We start from the raw sequence: 10,005 nt of genomic DNA, 5'->3' as shown, positions 1-10,005 counted from the left end.
CCTGCCAGAGATCCCAGGGTCCTGCTGCGGAACAGGCTCCTCATAAAGCAAGAAAGGGCAAGATGTGACAGGTAATAAAAGAAGAGCACGATGTATCCAACAGCTAAATAAATAAAAGCCCTGGTAAAGCACTCCCTCTGCCCAGGCTGTCAGCTGGACAGCCTGCCCAGCCAGCCAAGGCAATTAAGCCCTAGAAAAATTGGGCTGCTGACTAAAGAGCCAATGGTGAAATCCTCCCTCAGTACGGAGTGGGAAATGTTCAGTTCACAGCACGGGACAGCAGGTACACATGAGGGTGGGACATTTTACAGTAGGATTTAGTCTGCTATGAAGAACTAATGTGGCTGTACTCTGTGCTGTACTGGCATGGACTGAAACCTACAGGACAGTCACTCATACACTGATGATTCTTGGCTGACCATCATTTAAATTCAATGTGTGTCCATTATGTTAGAAATAGGAGGCAGTTTGGGATTAATATGCCAGGGCAACACAGCATTCAAACTGTGAGCATGTGGAGCAATCTACATTATTTTCATAATGGCTATTCCCCCAAATTCTTCTGAAAACATGATCTCTAATCCTGGGCTCTTTCTTCCAACCTGCCGTCTCTTAGCCTGTGCTTTGCCTCTTGATTTCCATCCATGTCATTTGAAATGGCCTCACTTCAGCCCACAGCTGGTTAACTGCTTTAGGGATTTTTTTTTTAATTTCCAGTTAAAGTGAAATGACAGGGAACTGCACAACAAGGGAACAGTGCAGAGTGCCAATGGTGCTGAACTGCAAAAGCTGGAAACACTTGGGAAGAGCGTTCCTTCAAGCATCTGTCACAGCAAGCTCTTATCATCTACGATTTAGGTACTTACATCTAAACTCCTTGGGAGACAGGGGGAAGGAAAGCAGCATGAAACATATCTGAGTTACAGCGTTTTAGCAAGAGTTAAAGCAGGAGGTACAAAAATTGTTAGGGAGAAGGGAATAACAGTAGGGAAATGGAGAACTGTGGAAAAGAATGTTTATATTAGCTGGGAAACAAATCAGAAAAAGTTTGGTTTTAAACTGCACACCACCAACAAAAGTAAAACACCCAAACCAAACAAAAGCAACAGCAACAAAAGCACTCAAACAAAAACACACACCCCAAAAATCAAGAAAACAACAAACTAAGCTTGAAAAAACCGGATTCTACAGAACCATATGGTGTGGCTTAAGAATATCCAACCATTCTAAATATAAGGCATTTTCTCCGAAGTCCTATTGATATTTGATATGGTGTCCTGCTCTCTAGGTTCTGAGCCCAGTCACTTCAATAATACAGAAAAAAGAAGGACAAGCAACCCCTCTCTCAGGACAGGGAGGAAGGCTGGACTAGCACCCAAGCAGCAGAGCAGAGCTGAAGGCACCAGGCAGGATGTCAGGCAACCTAGGGTTGCTCTAATGCCTACAGAGGGTTAGACTGGCCTCCAGCTACCCCCAGGTCGACAAATTTGCAAGGATAATTTAAGATATCATATCCAGGCTTAACAGGACTTTCTGTTTTAATAGCCTCTTCAATAATTGCAATAAAACACAGCCCATCCAGTAACACAGCATCTTACTATAACCTGAGTATTAAAGTCCCCAAGCATTCCTGGAGAGTGGGCTTAAACACCACACCTTTTCATTCCAACTCAAAAGGTGCAGTAATTGGCCTGTCCACACCAACACTTTCATGTTCCCAAGGCTAAATTGCTGTTATTTAAATTGAGGTGGGCAGAAGCAAGAAGCTGAAAGGACAGACACCTTCTTTTGAGTGCTTTGTTCTGCAGCCCCATCCATTCCTGCTGTTGTTTGTGTTCATATTCAGGTGTGGTCCTATCTGCAGCAGATCTGGTGCAAAGCTGAGCAGGACTTGAGACACCGAAAGTGGGAAGCTCAGCACCAGCTAATTTATCGTGGGTTCAAAGTCCAAAGCTGAGCTACATTGTAGCCTGCACCCTAGGCATTCTCATTTTGTTTCTCAGTCTTAAAATTCTCTTGTCTGTTTTTTCCTTACAGTTTTACTTGCCCTGATCTGACATGTAAGCATCAAGACGGAAAATAAGTTGGAGAACACAAAGAGAATATTAAAATGTTAGATGTGCCATTGTTATTTATACCACAGTGACCCAAAATAACTTCTGCATATGGATGTGGCTGTAAACACCGACAGTATTTATGCCAATTATTCTGCCTGACTCATTGATTTTCAAGAAAATTCTTCATAGCTTGAACAGTTCCCTGAACTTTTCTAAAACCCAGGAAAGTCCTGTCTATCTGCGGTGGCAGCCACTACTTTTCTTGTCAGGACAAGCTACTGAGGGACCAGGACTTAAATAACAAACAAACAAAAAAGTTCTAAGGAGACAGGAGAATCAATATCAGTCAGATAAACCTGACCCAGCTTCTAATCATAGTCTGTGGTCAGCCCTAAGCATTGGTGGTGTTTTAGGAAACAGTCCTTTGTCAGAGATCTTGGCATTCCTTGTCAAAACCTAATCAACTCAGGGAAATGCAAATCATCCTTAAAGGAGACTGAAAGGAGACCAAGTACGGAAAATACCAGGGATACATTCCCTATGTAGGGCAGCAGTTTTAGGCTACACAAAGGTTTTCCCAGCCCCAGGGGCTGAGACAGGCATGGGAAGCAGCAGCTCTGCCTGACGTTTCTTCAGACAAGCAACCAGCCTCTGCTTGCCATTGCTCTAAAATCTGAGGCAGTTTATTCATTCCTCCAAACTGAATGCAAATGTCTCCCTGGAAATCCAGACCCAGCAACACTGGGTCATGCCACCCCAAGGCGGTTTGTGTGTGACAGAGCACATATACGTACACGCGGGAGAAACTAATCTCGGTGAAGTCAAGGGTTTGCCTCAAGTCTAGAAAGACCATTGAGTTATTCCAGATAAGGCAGGTTATCTTTGATAGCTTATGGAAACCAGACACAGGCCTGCTGCATCCAAAGTTGTATCCATTGGTCCTTCACCCCCAGCTCTGAACTGCCAGCCATCCCCTTACAGCTGAGCTGGAGGCAGCTCTCGTGAGCTCAACACCAGACTGGCACTCAAACCCCTGAATCCCAGCTACCATATCTTAATCCATATGTGCTCAAGCAGCATCCCAGACTGTGCAACAGATGGCTGGGAACAGCTGTCCATGAAACACTCTGAGAAACAAGGATGAGCACCAGAAGGGAAATAAAAATTCCTAGGGACTTCTTCCTCAGCAAAGGGGTAAGTTACGGCTTGATCTTCTAAAACCAGATAGCAGACAAGTTCTTCTGCTCTCCAACAACAACTTCTTGAAAAGTGATCAATGCAGTTTTATGAAGTTACTCAAGTAGTGAATAACTTGCAAAATGTGTTCCAGAGCAAAGGTGAGCAAAAAAAAAAAAAAAAATTAAAACCACCACTTTTATTCCACTCAGAATATGGTTTCAATTCAAAATTAGTTTAGAGTCCAGTATAAGGTGTGATATAAGGCTTGAAAAATGTGCCTGAAACATCACCCTGAAGAATATTTTCACTGACTTCCTCAACAGAAATATCTTTTATCAAAGATTGTATCAACAAATCTAGACACATTTAAAAGACTAAATTTAAACAGAGCTATTGATTTTGAATCACCTTCTCAAAAGAGAAAAAGAAAGATGAAAGGAGAAGATAAAAAGCTAAAATATACCTTTGATAGAACTACTGTACTTTTTTATGTTTCTATATACCTGAGAAAAATATAAATTTAAATCAATGTTTAACATAGGCAGATGCGAGCCTAGGACAACCTGGCTAAGTCACTTCATGCCTTTGGTAATATGCAGAGAATGATGCCTCCTGAAGACTCCAAAGGACAGAGTCCTGAACAGTAGGGAATGCATCTATGGCAGCAGCTTTGGAAAACTGAAAATAAGCCACAAACTCCATCCAGGAGCACCTTATGTGTGCAGCGGGGATTTCGGTTGATTCTTAAACACACTGAAGCGCAGCAGCAGGCAGGGCTGCAGGAGGTGCTTCTATGGGTTGCAAGGCAGGAATTGGCAACAATACACTGGCAAAAATTGCTGCCTCCTGGGTGCTACGGGCGAGGTGGGCGGCTGGACCAGCTCTGAGGTTCCGAAGCAGTGGTGGGTTGGTGGCTGTGGCAAGGCTGCCCAGAGGGGAGAGCTAAGGCAAGAACACTGACAAAAGCCTTCCTGCAGGTCTGATGATTTCAGCAGGGGTAAATTCAGCTGGGGTAGGGTGGCACAAACACTGAAAGCAGCAGGTTGCTTATAACAGGCGAGTAGTTTGCATGGCAGTGGAGTTCTCCCAGCCTCAGGAGATAAGCACAGTTAGCAAGGTCCTTAGGCAGGCACAGCTGTGGGAAGAATCCCAGGCCAAAAGTCCCAGGCTGATGTAGCTTGAGTAGCTGAATATAGAATCATTGAATTTTTAGGTTGGAAAAGAGCTTGGAAACCATGAAGTCCAACTGTTAAGCCAGCACAGACATGTTCTCCACTATATCCAAGTGCCAATCCACATGCCTTTTCAACATTTCCAAGGATAGTGATTCCACCACTTCCGTTTCAATGCTTCACATCCTTTCAGAGAAGAAATTTTCCCTAATATCCAGTGTAAATCTTCCCTGACGCAACTTGAGGCCATTTCCTCTTACCCTGTCACTTTTTACCTGGAAGAAGAGGCTAAGCCCAACTTCAGGTAGTTGTAGAGAGCAGTAAGGTCACCACTAAGGTCTCCTCCAGGTAGGAGTAAAGGAGACATAAAAGGAGCAAATAAAGGCACATTTCCTGGATTTTACTGCATTTCTTTCTGTACCACTCTGCTTTTCTTCTTCTAGCTCTTCAATTAACGAATGTGAAGTAGAGAAATGATTGGCTCCCGTGTCACTGTGCGTTGCTATCTCACTTCTTACAATTCTGTCTACTGCTAGTTTGCATATCTTCAACAGAAACCCCACCAATGGAATCTCACTCATCTTAGAGCCAGTCAGCTCCCATCAAGCTGACAGACTTCCTCATCTATAGAAAAATATGCATTTAACCAGCTAATACATATGATTTACTTGATACAGCAGTCAATACATTGAGTATTCAGTGAGTGCTCTTAACATCTGTGAAGAGATTTGCCTGATAAATAGCAATGCTCTAAGTGTTCCTGCCGTATGCTTTTTGCTACAATTTTAAGCAACAGACTGGGATGTTTTTTACCTAATCAAGGTTTGGATACCTCTCCAACAGCAGAGAGACCACAGAGAGCTGAGAAGGCAAAGGGTCAGGCTGTTTAGTTTCCAGCAAGCACCTTGAAAGCTCTTGTAATTTGGTTTGCCTTCAAGGAGAACATTGGGAGGGAAAGAGATTGACTTTTCTGACCAGCTCATATTGCCAGCTCTGCCACCGACTCTGCTGTGAGACCTTTTGCAAGGCTTTGTTTCCCCATGTCCTTTCTTATTCCTGACCAGTTTTTCTTATTTAGAATCAAGTTTTTCAGGAGGCTTTTTCTTACTACATATTTTTGCAAGTCTTGACACAATTCATCTTTAATCTCCAAATGATGTCCAATAACACAACTGTGACACCGCAGTGTCGAGAGCAGAAAGGCCAGACCCAGGCAAGGGGGCATCCTCCAGGAACTCTCTCCACTCCTTGGGTTGGGGCCAGGTCTCAGCACGGCACCTTTCCCATGCATTAGGAGCTCATGCTCTGCAGACACAGACCAAACACCCTCTTGGGGGGTGTCAGTGTTTAACCAAACAGCAGCAGAGGAGAAATGGCTGCCAGCCAAAGTCCTCCAATGTTGCAAAGTGCCTCAGAGACCCGCTCCCAGGGAGAAGTTCTTCCCTACAGCTTCTTTCTGTGGTTGGACTCATTAATTTTCCAATTTATTACTTTAAGAGATGCACTGGTAACCTGTGCATCTTCTGCAATTACATGAAAGTGGTTGGTTTTATGCTAATAGCTCTTTTCCAGAAATTTGATACTGGTACATCAAAAATACTGGTTGACATAAAAAAAAAACAAACCCGCAACAAAACTTACTGAGAGTTACATCCAAAACTGGATGCAGAAAATCACAGTGGACCTAATTTGGCTTCATTTTGTGCATGATCAGATTGCCTTAATTTTGGCAGAAATTAGCCCAACACTGGGATTACTGAAGTCTGTCACTGTGCATAAACAGCCCTGGGCAGGAGCCTGAGATCAGCATTGCCCTTCTGTACTTCACAAAGCCAGTAAGAGTCTTTATACTTCGCTTCCTTGCAAAAGGCTCAACAAGACATAGCCCTACTTAAGGAAAAATTAATGATACCTTTTATCCCTGGCACCAGTTCTGTGGTTGCTTTAGAAGCAGACAGCAGTGCTGTGAGAGCACCTCTGCTCCTAGCCAGGATCTTTGGAAGCACATGGCAAGAATTGCCCGCAAGAGTAGGCAGACAGCTATCCTTAAGTGCAATAGGATTCCTCCTCTCCCTTCTTCTCTTCAGAGCATCACTTTCCGCACACTTGTGTTTGACATAAAAGCAGTAAGGTCTCATGTAAATAAAGTTAAGCACCTTTTTATTGTTTTTTTGTTAATAGAACTTTTAGAAGAGCCATTCATTCATGCACACTAACAGTGTTACTTCAGTAATAGTTAAGGACACAAGAACTATATTTCTTTAACAACCCCTATCTCTGCTAAGAATGCTGGGGCAAGATTGCTGTGCCTTCAAACAGCCCTTCCTGGAGCAGAGGGAAAAAAAATAAACTAATTTCCATTACAAGTGCTCTCCATTTTTTATATTTTTAAAGTCCAAGTGCAGCCTGAATAGTTTGTGCAGCTCTTCTGAGACAGTAGACACGTTAGTAATGCCTTTCATATCACAAAGGTGACTAAAGAAGTATGTTTACTTCTAATCCAACAAGAAACATCTTATACTGCAAAACCGGCATATTGTTTATTACAGTCCTTGCAGATGGTTCCTATATGCTTTGAAATCTTCAAAAGCCAAAAACAGCATGGCAGGGATAAAATGCTTTCTACAACTGTCATGTCCCTGTTTTCTTCGTTCTCTGAGCAAACTTCAGGAAATCTTCACCTAGGCATTTTCTTTTTCCCCACAATTTACATGACCCAGTGAGCATCTTCCAGAATTTGTGGATTTAAAGTAAAGAAAAATGTGACTAGACAAGTTTCAAACCCTTGCATGTGTTTCAGACAGAAATGCAAAAGAAAGCAAGCTATGGAAGCTGAATATTTGTTCCTGCAGTGTTTCTCTAGGGCAATTATTCCTGTGCCCCCAGGTCTCATTCATACTTCTATCATCAAATATTTTCACTGTGCGATCAACAAACTATGGATGAGGTGACTTATTCTGACTGCTTTCCCTCCTGCTGTATTTGAACAAAAGCAGGGATTTGCAAAGGCAACCTGGAGTGCTAAATGCCCATACTTCTTTCAGCTTTCTGTAATGTAAAGGATCTAAGCCAGGTATTGTGGAAAAGCATATTACCGTCTGCCTTATATGCATGTTCTAAGATGTACTTGCTTGTAAAAATTGCAGAATTATTTACCATTTTCTGATTGCAGTTTATCTGCTGTCTATGACCACCCATTGTACTGAAGCCCTTCCAGTGATTTCTGCAAGGCTACTCTACTGTTAACTTCTACAAGAATACTTTTGTGCTGAATGCTTTCTTAGAAGTTCCTAACTGTACAGACTCCATAGTCTACAAATTTATGGCTGAAATCCAGGAGGAAATGTATATAATTTAGCAAAGTCTGAAACCCCCTTGATTTTTAACTGTTGGACTGTCCCAAATACCAACATCCCTGACATTCACTGGGAATGCAGGGTAGCCACTCTCTGTGATGTTAAACGTTCTCTTATCACTGTATTAAACTTGCTGAAGCAGTTTATGCTTTGATCATGCAATCATAAGAAACAAATGAGCTTGGACTCAGTTGATGACCAAGCTTTGGACCTGCAAGATGAACAAGTACCATACCAGCCTTTTTTTCCAAGGTATTGCAGCTGCAGATCACCTATGGAGCTGAAATGAGCAACCTGAAGCCTGCTTTTTTTCCATCCTTGCAAATTTCCCCATGACTTCTTTTAAATATGTTCCTTTACTATAGCAACTATTATTTTTTATGCTTTTCACAATTGCTGAGAAAATAACCAACCAGCTTCCCTCTGTGGGAGCTGCACAAGTGGGAAATATTAATTTCTTCACATATTGTTCTGCTTGGTATTACTGCTTGGCATGTTTCTTCTCTCATGTCTCTTTCCCACTATAGTCTACTTTTCTAGTAATCATGTAATACTGAGCATTGTCATAGCTACATAACTACACTTAGCTCCAAATAAACTTTTTGGGCATCTGGAAAGAGTGCCTGTTTTAGTAATGCATGTATTTATCACAGCCCTACATCAGCTGAAAGTATGAAATGGATAGAATTATAAACATGTTTTGTTGAGCTTTGCAAAAAAAGCTAAAATTATTAACTTCTGACATGCATACCACTCTAAATAAGGTAGATCACAAAAGAGAGAGAAAAAGACCACTAAAACCTTGACCAGTTGTCCTCCCACCTGCTTTACCTTTTCAGGCAGATTCATTACATGGTTTTATTTGCTCAATAACTTTCTGAATCACTAGACACAGCACAGTGCACTTTGGACCCTAATAAAGCTCTGCTATCGCCTCTGAAGCCAATGTCCCGGCTGCCCTCTCCTCTTCATTGAAAAGATCTGCAGTGAAAGCTAAACCACTCAGCTGTGCCTCCCATTCCCGTGGGACTTTCCTTTTCTTCCCCCACACAGGCCCTGAAGGTGCCTGGGGTTAGCAGAAGCCCCCCATGGCCCAGTTCACCCTGATGCTCGTGCAAGGGAGGGCGGAATAACTGCGCAAAGCAGGCGATCAAAACACGCTATTCCAGTCCTGGTGAGCAATGTACTTATCACAAGGAATAACATAGCCTTGGGCTTCTTGTCAAGAAGAAGGAAATACGGCCCACAACGAGTTTCAAAACCTTATAAAAATTAAATGCAATCAGGAAATAACAGCCTGTCCAAACAAGAAAGAAAGAAATCTCCCTTTACACCTCTGCACAGGCCACACTGCCTGTGCCTTGCCATATGCACAATAATGAGGAAAAATTTTGTTCATCTGCTGCGGGTGCCCCCCAGCATTATGATGTCTGAGAAAAACTCATCTATTAGCCAGGACATAAGTAACATCCTCTACAAGATGTACCCTAAGAGGCTTCACTGTTGATATTAACTGCCAACATGATGCCTTGCTCTCCTAAAATGGATTGAGGAACATCAAAGCTCTTCCCAGTGCAGGCAACATCTAGAGCCATTTGGCCCTATTAATTTTGGGAGCAGAGTCAGGGAGAGCGTGTTTTCCAGTTCTCAGGAGAATATATATTTATTTGCCTAGATCCTGAATGAGCGATAACTGATCCCACCTTGGTCAAGGGTTTAATTATTGAGTCACACCCAGCACAAGCAGCTTCCTGGGTCAGTTGGAGGATTCTTCACACATCTCACAGTCACAGCAAAATTCTATTTTCCCTGGGATGAAACTCGCCAGTTGCCATTCTCACAGAAATATTCCTGCTTACCCTTTAGGTAATTTTTAAGTTTTTGAACCATATCTGTGCTGGATGCAGTCCGTGTAAAGGGACTCTGCTTCACCCTGGCACCACTGCCCACTCCTGAGCTACCATCCCTGCCCTGGTCAGTGCCAGGGTGCCAGCTCACCAGGAGCTCTGCCACAGCATCACATTGCACCATGCCAATTACTAACACACTCTTTGTTAAGTTCAGCAAATGTAATTGTCCTTGTTTTGCCTTGTACTTTCCTATAAATTGATTTTTCCCCTTTATTTCAGCAGTTCAAGCTGAGCTTTGACTTCCCTAGCCTTTTGCTTCCTTTGAACCACGCTGCTCCAATTATTACCCCAGTTAGTGAGGCTTTAGTGTTTATTTTGTACAGTATGCCTG

This window comes from Chiroxiphia lanceolata, chromosome 8 (assembly GCF_009829145.1).
Source record: "Chiroxiphia lanceolata isolate bChiLan1 chromosome 8, bChiLan1.pri, whole genome shotgun sequence".
In the NCBI taxonomy this organism is placed as follows: domain Eukaryota; kingdom Metazoa; phylum Chordata; class Aves; order Passeriformes; family Pipridae; genus Chiroxiphia; species Chiroxiphia lanceolata.
The sequence above is the reverse complement of the archived record's forward strand: the minus strand, read 5'-3'. Positions refer to the sequence as shown.